The following is a 14,819-nucleotide window of genomic DNA, read 5'->3' on the forward strand; positions in this document are numbered from 1 at the left end:
CTGGTCAATGTGGTGAAACCTCGTCTCTACTGAAAATACAAAAAAAATTATTCGGGCATGGTGGCAGGCTCTTGTAACCCCAGCTACTCGGGAAGCTGAGGCAGAGAATTGTTTGAACCCGGGAGGCAGAGGTCGCAGTAAGCCAAGATCGCACCACTGCACTCCAGCCTGGGTGAAAGAGTGAGACTCCGCCTCAAAAAAAAAAAAAAAAAGATTACTATGCTAGAAAGTCTTCCTGTAGAGGCATTTTTAAGAAACATTATGATAGGCATTGCCTCTGGAAAGCAGGCATGAATAGATGGCTGGTGTCTGTCATGAGAGAGACCGTTCTCCATATATCAATTTGTGTCTTACATGTTGTCTTTTGTTTTGTTTTGGTCTTTTTTTGAGACAGGACCTTGCTCTGTCACTCAGGTTAGAGTGCAGTGGCATGATCATAGCTCACTCTAACCTTGAACTCCTGGGCTCAAGTGATTCTCTTTCCCAGCTCCCCGAGTAGCTGGGATTACAGGCATGCACCCCCATGGTTGGCTGTATGTTGCTATTTTGTGTTTTAAAAACCTAATTCAGACTATGCTGGTAGTTGCATGAATCTGTGCACATACATGCAAACATATACATGTAAAACTGGTGAAATCTGAATAAGCTTCATGGATTATAGAAATGTCAGTTTCCTTATTCTAACAGTGTATGATACTTATGCAAGATGTCATCATTGAGACAAAGCAAGTAAAGGATATGTGAGATCTTTGTATTATTTCTTACGACTGAAAATAAAAAGTTTTTAAAACTAAGTTATAATAACAAAGAACTCTGTGTCAAAACTAAAATATAAAGTTGAAATATCAATTTTTACCCTGGGAGCTCCACACAAAGAAGCTTTGTGTCTGGATGGGAAGATCCTGCCACAAATCTAGATTTTAGGACATTCATTCACTTAGGCCAAGCTCTAACTAGTCTCATACATTTTCCAAAGGAATGGAACCATTGCATTTGACTCTTCCATTTTTTTTTAATTCCTTAATATTTACCAGCCATTGGCAAGTCCCTCTTTCTAACATAAGCATTTGAAAACATTCCGTGTAGTTCCAGAAGAGTATCTTTGGAAATCAAAACAACATGAATAATTAAAATCGTAAGTGGAAAGAAAAAAGAAAACCTATTTGAGTCAAACATGTTTGAATTTCTTTTTTATTTAGACATGTTACCAAAACTAACCTGGGTGCATTTAACAATTTGAAGTTTCCTCATTTTCTTTAGCCCATTAGACGAAGCACTAATGAGATACAAAGTAATTAGAAGATAAAAAGCAGTATCATTTGGTCAGCAAGGCCATCCATTGAATAAATGAAAGCATTTAGCTTTTTAAATAAGTGCTTATTTATGACTGTATTTTAAAACATAAAGAGAAGCTATCTCGAAAGTTATTAAATAAGCATTAATTACCCTGTCTTACTCAGTGTATAAAATTAACACTGTAGTTAAAAGAAGGTAAAATAGATCTTGATTCCAAAGATACAGTATTGCAGTGACATCAGTATATCTGAATATTCTTACATTTAATTGCAGAAGAAAATAACCACATTTTTTTTCTTTTATTATTATTATTATTATTATACTTTAGGTTTTATGGTACATGTGCGCAATGTGCAGGTAAGTTACATATGTATACATGTGCCATGCTGGTGCGCTGCACCCAAATAACCACATTTTTTAAAGCAAAATAATGTCTTTATATTTACAGCAAATGTCAAATTTATTTTCAAATGTTTTTTCTCCAATAATTGATGAGGGCCTTAGTCCTCCAGAGCAGTTTATGGCTGTCAAATTATCCGACTCCAGGTGAGCTTATGTTGTAATATAATTAGTAACTAGTTATTTTAAAAATTTAATTGTATTCATTAAAAATTTTAGTATCTGTCTTAAGCCCATGGTAATTTTGATATAAAAAACAAAATAGCTTTTTTGAAATGTAGATTTTGTGATCTACTTTTAGTGGATTTCCTATCAATATATAATGCTAGGCTGGAAAAAAGATGCGTAAGTTAAAAGATGAAGATTAATAATTTCACACAGCAAATGAGATAGATTAAAAAATAAATCAAATAGTACAAAACCTGGTTCATTGTTGCTATGATATTTAAACTCACTGTTTGGAAGTCTAAAGACAAACAGGAAGACTAAAAAAAGGAATATTGTTGAAACCAGCAGAGAATGTTACAGCATCGTAACGACCAAAAAATATTTTTACTCACTATTTTTACAGTCATTTTATTAAATAACCTTTTGTATTCTCACTTTGTGCAGAAGTATAGAATGATTCTTTGGGTAAAAGATACTGAAAGTAAACTTACATATTTTAGTAATTGGTTACATCAACACGATAATGATTTCCGTTATATAATCATTAACGTATAAAGGAGTAAAAGTCAATTCTGGCATCCGAAGAGATTCTTGGTAAGGTGAAAGAAATAATTTTTAAAAATCACATTAAGATGATTATTTCTATAGTTTCTTTGAAAGTCTGATAAGTAGGGTGAAAGACAAAGAATAAAAGCAGAGGAAGAAAAAATTCAATAGTTTTAAACTGCTTTACAATTATAAACAAAAAAGGATTATAAAGAAAATTAACTGACAAATGAGGAAAATATTTGCAACAAATTTAATAGGCAGTGAGTTTTTACTCTTCATATGTATCTTGTATAGAATTCACAGCACTGAAGACCCCAGTAGAAGAATTGCGAACAATCAGATCTGAATAGAAAAATGGACAAGGGACATTACCAGATAATCTAAAAACTAAAAAGGAAAGGAAAAGAAAAACAATTGTTATTCTAGTTAACTACTAAAATGCAAATTAATAGGATATTTTTTTTCCATATCAGGTTTTCAAGTATTTTTTTAGAGTCATAATGTTTAAAAAAAAATCCATGTGACAAAACATACTCTGTTAATTTGAGGTAAGAATGTAAATGGAAGCAGCATTTTCTGGAAAACAGTTTGATGATATAAGAACTTTATAGTTTATACCCTTCGATCCAATAATTTCTGGGAATTTTTTCTAAGGATAAATCAGTTTTATGTACAGAATAGATGTAAATAGAACTATTTATGATAAGCGAAAAAGTAAGTTTTAGTAATGTATCATTGAACTTTATAACTAAAGAGGTATAATTGAAGAATGATGAATTTTGAAAATATTTGTTACGTAATATATAAGGTACAATGTTTATATTAAAAAAGCAAAATATAAAACTAAATTTAAAACTGTGCACAGCACCGTGCCCAGCTAAATTTTTAAATTTTTTTTAGAGATTGGGTCTCACTCTGTTGTCCAGGCTGATCTTGAACTTCTTGCCTCAAGCAGTTCTCCCATTGGCTTCCCAAAGCACAGAGATTACAGGAGTGAGTCACCACTCAGCCACGTGCATCTTTTGAACACTTGGAATATGTCCAGTCTGAAATTTTAGATATGTACACACCCACACACATACACATGTCCTGTTTTGATGTTCTATAATTAATTTTCTCTCAGTTTTTAACTTTTATCTATCTTATTAATGTATAGAATTGCCCTGAAATCTGGCTATGGAAAATATCTTGGTATAAATTCAGATGAACTTGTTGTTGAGAGTTCAGATGCAATTGGACCAAGAGAACAGTGGGAACCAGTCTTTCAAAATGTAAGTGCTGTTATTGTTTATAAAATCTTCCTGTCAGTTTAACAGAAAGTCTGTAACAGTCAATCATAATATATTTAAAATGAAAAAGTAGGATGAAATAGTATAATACATTAAACTGGAATAAATCAGTAAGAACATAGAGCCTTAAAGAGATCTCAAAATATAGTGCAACAAAAATAGCGTTAGTACTTTTGCCCACAATTATTTCTGTATACCCTTAGTGCCTAGATATGGATCTCATTTCCATTGAAGAACCAGTCAATTTTAGGTCTCAGAGTAGGAAAACAGAATACTTCCTAAGTATCTTCTTTGTAGCAGAAATCATGGATGCTTTCAGAAACATTACAGACTGTAAGCGAAATGTGGAGCCAGCTAAGACCAAGTTGTGACAATTTGCGTATAAAATATAAATAATAATAGTTCATTGAAGTAAATTATCTCTAAAAGACTTTCAGTTCATAAGCTAATAGTTTATGAAAAGATAGTTTTAATATAAGAAGAAAAAAGATAATATACTAATTCTTCATTTTAGTAAGTAGACAGTTGTAGTATATGGATGTTTTGTTAAATCTTTGTTGATACAGAATACATAATTTCCCTTTTCTGTTTGTGTGAGAAGTAAAGATTGAACAAAAATATATGAGTGCTAAACTGTCTTTAAAAAGTAGATCACTATATCAGAAACAGTAAGGACCAGTGGGCACCACGCAGAACAAGCAAATAGAAGATAAGCTCAGCCTTTGAGTAGCAGCTTTGGTAGTATAAAATAATGAACTGAAAATAGGAAGTCAGCAGTGTTTTCTAAGATGACAGATTAAACAAACATCCTACCAGAAAGAGGTAATCACTTAGACTAAGTTCCTCATCCCCTAGGATAAAATCTTAAGTCAGTGACTTGAAAACTATTTTGACCTAATCCATTGAGAGATGCATTTTTACATTGCAGCCCAGCACACACATATGTATAACCGAAGCAAGAGTTGTACTTAACAATACTTACTTATCCATGTGTTATGCACCTTGATATTTCTTATTCTCTTTTATCTCTTCCTCTGTGTGTCTGTGTGTATTCCTTCCCCCCCACCCCACCCACCCAATACCGTTCAGGAAACACTACATTGATTTCATTACCTGTAATGTGTTGCAACCGCTTTGTGATGATCCTACTAGCTATGATGAGATAATTCTAATAAAAGTTACACCAGTAGAAATGCCAACATTTCATAAGGCCTGGGTGATGACTTAGAGAGTACTAATAATACAACACTTTAGGAAAGTTCATTTCATTTTATTTTTAGGAAGGACACTAAGTTTCAAAAATTTAAATTTAAATGAAAGAGGGTCTTAAAACTCTATTGCAAAAAGGACTCAGCTGAATAATCTCTGGCACAGGTTTAAATCGCCCGGACCACACCATGTGATGTCAACCGCCATGTTCCAGGGCTCACCAGGAGCCATCCAGATGAGAGACCATCCAGCCCTTGTGACTTGACTAAGATATTAAATCCATGTTATCAGCATGTTTTTAACTGGATGTGATATAAGGTTAACATATTTTGTAATCATTGTATTTATAAATATTTTGTCTAAATGTTATGGTATTCCAACTTTTCGAAAAGAATCAACGAAATACAAGTTATAAATAAACATTTTATTTGTTACGGGAGTTAAGCTAACCAAATTTATAACCGAGATTTAGATACACAAGAAAATCACTTTTTAAAGTTTTGTTTAATAGCAGTGTAATACATCAAACATTAAACAACTAAAAAAGTGTATGAATATTTATTTTCACACACAAAAGTCCCTCAGACATTGATTCTTAAATTCAAAACACCAAAGGCATTGTATATACCTTTTCATGTTTTCTAATTCTGAAGAAAATAAATGTTACTTAAAATGCTAATATTTGAATAAAGTATGCATTCATAATTATGTTCTTGTCTTTAAAGTTAATTTTTGAAACAGAACTAAACAGTTTTATCTTCAGTAGATCTTTTAGAAAGGAAGCAATCCTACCTCATCTAATTAGAATTTAGTCCTACTAGGAAGATACACTACAAATGTTTATTGTGGTAATCTTTGAATAGTAAAATGAAAGGTGATTTTGGTTTCCTTTTCTATATGTTCTTGTATTATATTTTCCACGTTCCATTCTTAAGTTCTTTTCTGTGATTTTTTAATCAGGGAGGAAAAATTAATTCAGTCTAAACACTTAATGTTTCTTCTAGAAGAAGTATCCTCATGGTTATTTTGTTATTTTGTTTCACTTAGGGGAAAATGGCTTTATTGGCCTCAAATAGCTGCTTTATTAGATGCAATGAAGCAGGAGACATAGAAGCAAAAAGAAAACAGCAGGAGAAGAAGAAATGATCAAGGTAATGATGACATTTTATACAGATGACTGCATTCACACATGCGATGTGACTGTATCTCTTTAAAATGTTAAATCATCATTTACTGTCACTTTAAAGATTTAGTTAATAGCTTTTTATAATGTGCTGTTTCAAATAGACTCATTTTTAATTATAAATCCCATAGTGGATGGCTTGTTTATACAATGTGGTAGAGAAATCAGTGCATCTAGGAGCTACCTTGCCATTATCTCCATGGATTAGTATCTTTTTCTGGTAGTTCCACATGCTTTTTTTAAGCTTTCATTTTCCTATTTTCTTGCTTGTATTTTAAAATCTAATTTTTAAAATAGATAACATGTACACGTGATCCAACATTTTTAAATAAAAGCATATGAAGATGAAGACATATGCCTGCCATGCATCTTACTCAACTGAGTCCCAGCTCCTGTTCCTCTTTCCCTTTGTTTGTTTTTTTATAGTCTCCTAAAATTTCTTTATAAACATATGAATACATTTATAATTTTCAACTTTTTTACACTAAAGGCAGCCTCCTCTATAGTCTTCTCAGCTTTTGATTTTTTTTTTTCCTTAAAATGGTATCTTGGAGAGTTTTCTACTATTAGTTTGAATGTATAAAATTTTCTCATTTTCTTGCTTTTCTTCTCTTTCTCTCTCTCTCTTTTCTAACAGCCACATAATATTCCATTTTAAGGATGTACCTTAATTTATGTAGTCTTTTATAGATAGAAAGTTAGGCTGTTTCCAGTCTTTTGCTCTTAGAAACAGTGCTGCAGTATGTAACATTGAATATGCATCAATTTGTACATGTGTGGGTGGACCTGAAGATAAATTTCCAGAAGCAGAATTACCAGGTCGGGGTATGTGCGTTTGTATTTATGTAATGCTTGAGCTTCTGTGATGATAATCACTCTATGAAACAAAAAATCATAGCAGAACTTCTGGGGCCTTAGCCCTTACATTTTAAAAATATTTTTATTAATAGTACCTGTCTTCTTTGCATTAGGAGAAACATGAATCACATAAAACATGATTTTTATTTTATGTTTAAAATGTGTGTGCCTCACTAAGCTGGAAATAAAAGTTCCTTATTCCAGGCTAAATTCCCTCATCTCTAGTCAGACGCGTTATCCATTTCACCAGTGGCCTGTGCCTTCCCTAATCCTACAGTTTGTTTTACATCATTGTAAAAGTTAAACAGACATCTTCATATCAAGGTGAAATTCTAAATAATACTGTTAATATAACCTAGATAAATCAGGTAGTTAACTGGAATTTGATGAAAACATTTAAGGTTTAATTTCTTAGATTCACAAAAGCCACTGATCTTTAATGATAAACATATACCAGGATGTGTCTAAAGAATAACTCCCCCCTTCTTGACACATGGTTTTTCTGTGTCTTGGCATTCCAACGCAGTACTGAGCATCGTGAACCTTGATTTGTTTGTCTCTGTTGGGAATCACAAGTTGCATCCAGTCTGACCCAGATTTGTTGGCATTGTGGGGGCCAGAGTGGAAGGCTCTAAGAGAGGGGGCAAAAGCCTTTTCTAAAATGCCCTTCATTCTTATAATTAGAGCATAAAAATTTATGTTACATTTCTCTCTACTGCCAGTGTAATTTAAAAGCATCTCTCAATTCTCTGTACGTGCTTCATGTTAGATTTCCGGTCATATGTTTGATTTTCTTTTTAGAATACTCTTGATTTCAGATAATTTCAAATCTAAAGCTCAAACAATTTCAATCTAAAATGTAGATATTTTCTTACAGTTAGAGAAGTGAAATGCTATATTTTTTCACTGCATGCATCCGGCACAGGCGTTGTAGTCTAGAATTTCCATAATGCTCCTGTGAGGTGAATGTGAGCTCAGTCTTACAGACAGGAAGACAGCCTCTGACGCTCCTTACATCCTCGTGGTTTTTGTCAGTCAGTTCATGGAAATCACAGTGATTTCAAGGTGTGGTAAGACAGGATGTGTACCCAGGCTCAGCTGACTCCAGAGGCCACTCTCAGTATTTCATAGCACATTGCTTCTTAGGAAACAGATCATTGAGGAAATGCAGATGGCTTTGTGACTTGCATTTAATTTAATTTGTTTATATTTTATTGTATCATGTTTAAATTTTTTTCATCTGGATATCATCACAAAAGCGTTATTGAAGGCAACAATTGCAAATATATGTGCAGTGCTGTTCACTTATACAAAGACACAAAGATACACAAAGATTGCATTTTTCACTATTTAAAGCAATTTTCAGATGAAATACAAAGTTTTCTGGGTCTCTTTGGTTAGTCAAGTACTTGGAAGCTCTGAACAGTGATTATTTAGGACTCTTTCCATACCATTTAATTGCAGGCTGTCCTAATTAATCTCTGTCAGCCCTTCACTTTTAGGACCTTGCCTTATCTACCAGAACACAGATCCCTCTTACTAAAGGTAGCATTGTGTTACAGGCCCTAGCAGGGAATGTTTTGAGGTCTGGGACCTCTCAAATCAAAACTGTCATGAAGATGTCATTGGCACAGACATGTTATTTGTCATCACTTTCTAAGCAGCTCTGAAACTGGACTCCGGCCACAGAGATCCCTTAGGAGACATGAATCCTTACCATTGCCCATTGCCTGTTCTGTGGGTGATCTTAATTGTTGAATGCAGATTAATTAACTTATGACATGTGATAGTAAATATCTGTCCAACTTAGGAGGACATAAGAAGCTACTAAAAGAGGTGGGTTCCAATTAACTAAAAACAAGTTGTGTAATGCTAAAAGTTTTAATAGTTTGGTAATAGCCTGTGCAATGTAAAATAACTATTGAGCTTTCAATCTGATCAAATGACATTTGTCTACTAGGGATAATTTGATCCTAGTGTATTCACTTGGAGGACAAAATTAAATTAATGATTGCTTTATTGCCTAGCAGGATCTGATGTATAAAATGTTTCTGAAATAATTTTGTCTGTAGTGTTTCTGACACAAGGGCTGAGGAGGAAGAATGTGATAGCACTTACTCATATAGATTATATATATGAAGTAAAAACACATAGCCAGAACCGGTCTTTTTCTGAATATTATTGCTCAGTTAATTTTTTCTTCTGCATAAGAAACCATCTCAAATGTTCTTATGTGATATGTAAAGTGGGGAATGTGGAAAATAAACATATAACCCATTGGATTCTCTTTTCCAATATCTAGATTAGATCCTGCGCTGAAAGAGAAACCAAGAAAAAAGATGACATTCCAGAAGAAGACAAAGGAAATGTAAAACAATGTGAAATCAATTATGTGTATGTATGCTTTTCCTTTTAGACCTACAGATTTGACAGTGAAGTGCTTCTCAAAGTGCTTTCAAAATAAATTACCTAATTAGCTGGGGATGGTGGTGCATGCCTGTAGGCCCAGCCACTTGGGAGGCTGAGACAGGAGGATTGTTTGAGCCCAGGAGTTCAAGGCTGCAGTAAGCTCTGATCACCACAGCATTCCAGCCTGGGAGAGAGGGCAAGACCCTGTCTGAAAAAATGAAAACTCATGGACAAGAAGAGGCAACACAATGTAGCCTCTAGGACAGAGTACTGAGCTAAATGCTTTTTTTTTCTTGAGGGTTCAGTTTTCCTAATCATCCTACCAGCTCCCAAAGCTAGTCACTAGGGTTAGTCAATCTCTCTATTCATTCATAGAATGGGCGTGATGCCAGTCAAAGTCTGTGCTATGGCCAGGACACAGGGGACTCCAGCCAGCATGCCCTAATAGAAGTGGGGCCTTGTGCTACCCAGTCAATGAGTGGCCCTGCTCTTGAGAGGTCACAAAGGTCATCTTTGTTGTTCAGAATCTCCAGCTTATTAAAAAAAATACAGTTACACTTTTTTTTCTTCCTCAATATGGAGTCTCGCTCTGTCCCCCAGACTGGAGTGCAGTGCCACGATCTCAGCTCATCGCAACCTCCTCCTCCCAGGTTCATGTGATTCTCCTTTCTCAGCCTCCCGAGTATCTGGGACTACAAGCGCACGCCACTGTGCTCGGCTAATTTTTGTATTTTTAGTGGAGACGGGGTTTCACCATGTTGGCCAGGCTGTTCTCGAATTCCTGACCTCGAGTGATCTGCCTGCCTTGGCCTCCCAAAGTGCTGGGATTGCAGGTGTGACCCACTGTGCCTGGCCTATAATTAGACTTTTTAATATGTAAAAAAGAAATTAACAGTATTTATAAATTTAATAGTAAATATGTATAATCAGAGTTTGAGGTATTTTTCAATGAAGACATTTTCTTTGCAGAAAGAAATTTCAGAGCTTCCAAGACCACAAAGTTAAAATAAGTAAAGAAGACAGTAAAATTCTTAAAAAGGCTCAGAAAGATCGATTTTTGCATGAGATGCTTCTGGACAGGTAGCCATTTATTTACTTAGTTCCACTATTTTCAGTAGCCAATAGAAATGGCATGTAGAAAACCTATATTCTCTTAAATTACTGTAGTTTTCAAATTTTTGTCTTTATTTCTAATTTATGAGTGTGGCAATATTACCTAAAGAGGGCATCATGAGTTTGGGAAAAGACTGTCAAGAAAGAATATCTAAAAATTATAACTGATTCTAAGTATATACTTTAAGAAATTCAAGTTTGACTGTATCTACTTCATAAATTTATCAATATCTTTTTATTACTATTACAACCAGAGTTAGAAGCAGTTTGACTAATATAAAAATTATGTGGATTCTGTTAGAGTAGTTCGGGTTCCTTAAAATAAGCATAGATCAACTAAAAAACTAAGAATAAAAGCTAAACAAGTGAAATTGAAGCAGTTTTATTGTAAGATTTGGAAGAGTGCAGGATGTTTATCATAGCACATTATTAATATTTATCACTCTTCCTATGTAGATAAGTAATGTCCTAGAGTTACAAAGCAGAAAAACAGAGATGTTTAGCTGTGAGTGTACAAGTATAAATCAATTAAGTGCCAGATTTTGATAATCACCAGCCGCTCATTCAAGTCGTATGTTCCAAAGTTACTCTTACCCTTTTTTTACATTACTTGATAAAGGCAATGTTTAATTACATATTTCCTGTTAACTAGCTGGTAGATTTCATACCTAAAATTAGTAAATAATGTTAAGAATTTTTTTTCAGCTGAGCAAATGAATATGTATGTAGTTGTAAGAAATCAAGAAGATGTTATAAAATATAATCAGGATGTGGACTCTAAAACGGAATAACCTCTATGTCCTGTAACTTTTATCACTTGTAATAATACAGCATTCTCACCCTGTTAAATGGAAATTTAGAGCACCATTAAATTCTGGAATAATTAAAATTGCTATTTGGATTGAAAAAGCCCTTAGACAACATTTATTGAATATTAGGAAATAACTTTTATAAGATTAGAATCCATTTTTTATAGAAACCAAATTTAAAAGTATACATATTTTAACATAAGTGTAGTGGTAACACAGTAACCAAAATTGAGCACACATTTTTAAAGCTTTTTATATTTATTAGCAGTTGAATATATATGGCATCTTTTACATAGATTAATTTTACTATTTTTCTTTGTTTTAACAGGAGAGCCAAATTGAAACCGACAGATACCGCAAATGACTGGGACTTTTGTTTCTGCCTTATCTTTTTGTGTATTTTTCTGAATAAAATATTCAGAGGAAATGCTTTTACAGAGTTCTTGAGTTGTTGTGAAATTGTTGTTTAGCTAGCAGCTAGTTTAACCAGGATTAAGCAAGTTTTATCAGGATTCTTCACGGATGTACTTTTTAGCTAACTACAGTTTTTCATATGGAAATGAAACTTACAGTACACACTTAACGTACCACAGAATTTTTTTCTGGATTTCCTGTCCTGAAGCATGAAGTGTACTAGAAACCAATTCTTCCTGCGCTACTTGTGGAATCTTTCTTACTGGATCATAATCTTACTTTACTTTATACAATAGATGCTTAATCAGTGCCTTTAATAGGAAGTGAGAAACTCCCAATCCAATCAACAAGGCTTTGATTCTACCTCCTAAGTACTACTCAGATCACAGACAATCCAAATATCAGAACTAGGGGGCTGGGCAGAGAGGAAAAATCATCTATTAGGGAGTGGGACAGAAAGTGGAAACATTACAAAGAAGCAAGTGGGCTCAGGACAGAGGCGAGGGTAGTACTGGGGAAAATCCCTACTGAGGACAGGTTTGCCACAGTGGATATGTATGTGATGCTTTTGTCCTCGTGGGCTGGGATGGAAGCTAATAAAGAAGTTCAGATGCTACGTGTTGCTTAGGTCTGCTTTTTTGAAGCCTGTCTCTTTCAGAGTTCCTAAACACAATATTCCCGTGGCATCTAATTTCAGTGAGAGCTCCAAATCCAGGCCGTGTATCAGATGCCACGGGAAATTCTGCCTCAGGACTGAGGTTGGTTCAAGCATCTGGATGATGTCAAAAGTCCACGTTGTGTGCTGGCCTAACCTGAAAGACCCTATCTAGTTCTAGCCTCTAAATTCCTTCTGTCACCAAATTTAGAGTTACATGGCATCTGTACAAGCTAGGTAGCTGAGGCATGGGATCAGCCCTATAAAGGAGCTTTTGGAGCTTTTGTTGTAGGTCTAGATTCAACTTGGCACTCCAGTTCCAATAGCTGGACTTTCTCTCATCGTGTGTTCTGATCCTTGGATTGGGAACAAAGTAACCACTCTGATCCCACAAAGCAGAGGTTCCGGTTCCCAACGGGTGACTATTTTGCCTCCCAGGGGACATTTTTGGTTTTCACAACTGGAATACGGTGTTAGAGGGTAGAGGCTAGGGATGCTGCAAAGCATGTGGCAGAATCCTGTTCCACCCAGAATGCTAACAGTGCCAAGGTTATGGAGCCTTCCCACCCAAGGACTTGGTCTATTCCTTGCTTCTGTCAGCTCCCTAACCCTTAAACACAACAGTTCAAATACATATGCATAAGCATCTCCTAGGGACCTGCACTTTTCCAATATCGACTACTGAGACCCATCCGTAGAGATGCAGTCTTAGGAGGTCTAGGATTGGGCTCAAAATTTGCATTTTAACAAGTACTCCAAGTCATTCTGAAGCAAATGATAGAAACCACACAATGAGGAACACCGCCGTCAAGAGACTGAATCTTCCTTCCCAACACTAGCTTGGTATCTGAGACCATCTGCCTGCTGACTGGCTTTCCTGTCACAAACATTCTGCATGTAGGCACAGTGTGTTCCTGGAGTCCATGTTAACTCGTTCACCCTCATGTTCCCTTGGTTCCTGTCCCCAGTCCAGCGAGCAGAACTGATTACAGATCTTGACAACAGAAGATACAGATTTAAAATAACTTGCCTGTTCCCGTGGACTTTATCCATTAGTGAAGGAGGACAAGTGGACCAGGGGAGAGGGTAGGTGGGGGCTCCTTCCCTATTCCTCCCATTCCACTTTATACAAACCCCAGCTAGACCACTGGGAGAGCAACGGAAGTTAAGAATGACTGCATCTAAATATTGTCATCTGGTCCACTCTTCTTCCATCTTGTACACAAGGATATGAGTTTTGTTTAAAGCACTACTGAAACCAAGATAAACTCTGGCTTAGTAAGATCCTGACGGATCAGTCTAGTAATCTTATCAAAACCAAGATTACCTAAAAGCACTAACCAAAGGAAAAGCTCCCTCACCCCAACCTATGACTGCTCACAATTTTCAGATTGAATCATTTCAATTGTATTTTAAGTTTCATTGACCCTTTACCACCTCCAAGCTGCTCCTCAACACAACTGATTATTATTTTTTAATTTTGAAATCTTTCTCACTTCTAGAATTTCCACTTGAGCCTTTGTTATTATTGTAGTTTCTTCTACTCTGCTGTGATTTCCTATCCATTTATTTTAAGGGTTTTTGGGGTTTTGATTTTAATAAGAATTACAACAACTACTTTAAAAATCCACACTAATTCCAACATCTGGGTCATGTCGAGGTCAGTCGCTATTGATTGCCTTTTTCTTTGAATATGTTTCTTTATATGTTTGGTATAATGGGATTGAATTCTGAAGATTGTAAAACTAGATTTTATTTTGTTCCTCTGAAAATTTTGATAATTTTTTGTTGTATTTGTTGTATTTTGTTTGATTTTTTATATTGTATACTTTACAATATATTTTCCTCCAATGATTATAACATTTCTATTTCTCAAAATATTTACGTTTATGTTAACAATTATACAAAGTATCTTGGTGCAGTGGCTACCATCTGTAATTCCAGAATTTTAGAGGCCAATGCAGGAGGGTCACTGGAGCCCACGAGTTGGAAACCAGCCTAGACAACAGCGCAAGACACTGTCTCCACAAAAATTATTAGGGTGGTGCAAAAAGTAATTGCGGGTTTTGCCATCACTTTCAATGGCAAAACCCACAATTACTCTTGCAGCAACCTGATTAAAAATAAGCTGGGCATGGTGGTGGCGTGTGCCTGTGGTCTCAGCTATTTGGGAAGTGAAGGCAGAGGTGGGAGGATTCCTTGAGCCCAGGAGTTCCAGACCAGCCTGAGAAACTGTCTCTATGAGAAAAAAAAATTAGCTGGGACCACGTATCTGTGGTACTAGCTACTTCGGAGGCAAAGGCAGAGGTGCCAGAATCACTGGAGAACAGAAGCTCAAGGCTACAGGGCACTGTGATTGTGCCACTGCATTCCAGCCTGGGTGATGGAGCACGACCCTGACTCCAAATAATAATAATAATTACAAAAAGGAAAGACTTAGAACACCAGGTTAATGTTAAGTATTCTAA

General features: G+C 35.3%; 1 pseudogene; it reads left to right on the top strand.

The window, feature by feature from the left end:
• Positions 1–693: 693 nt before the first annotated feature.
• On the top strand, positions 694–12,370 carry LOC129026047 (protein FRG1B-like; annotated as a pseudogene).
• The last annotated feature ends 2,449 nt before the right edge of the window (positions 12,371–14,819 follow it).

This window comes from Pongo pygmaeus, chromosome 22 (genome assembly GCF_028885625.2).
Source record: "Pongo pygmaeus isolate AG05252 chromosome 22, NHGRI_mPonPyg2-v2.0_pri, whole genome shotgun sequence".
Lineage (NCBI taxonomy): Eukaryota > Metazoa > Chordata > Mammalia > Primates > Hominidae > Pongo > Pongo pygmaeus.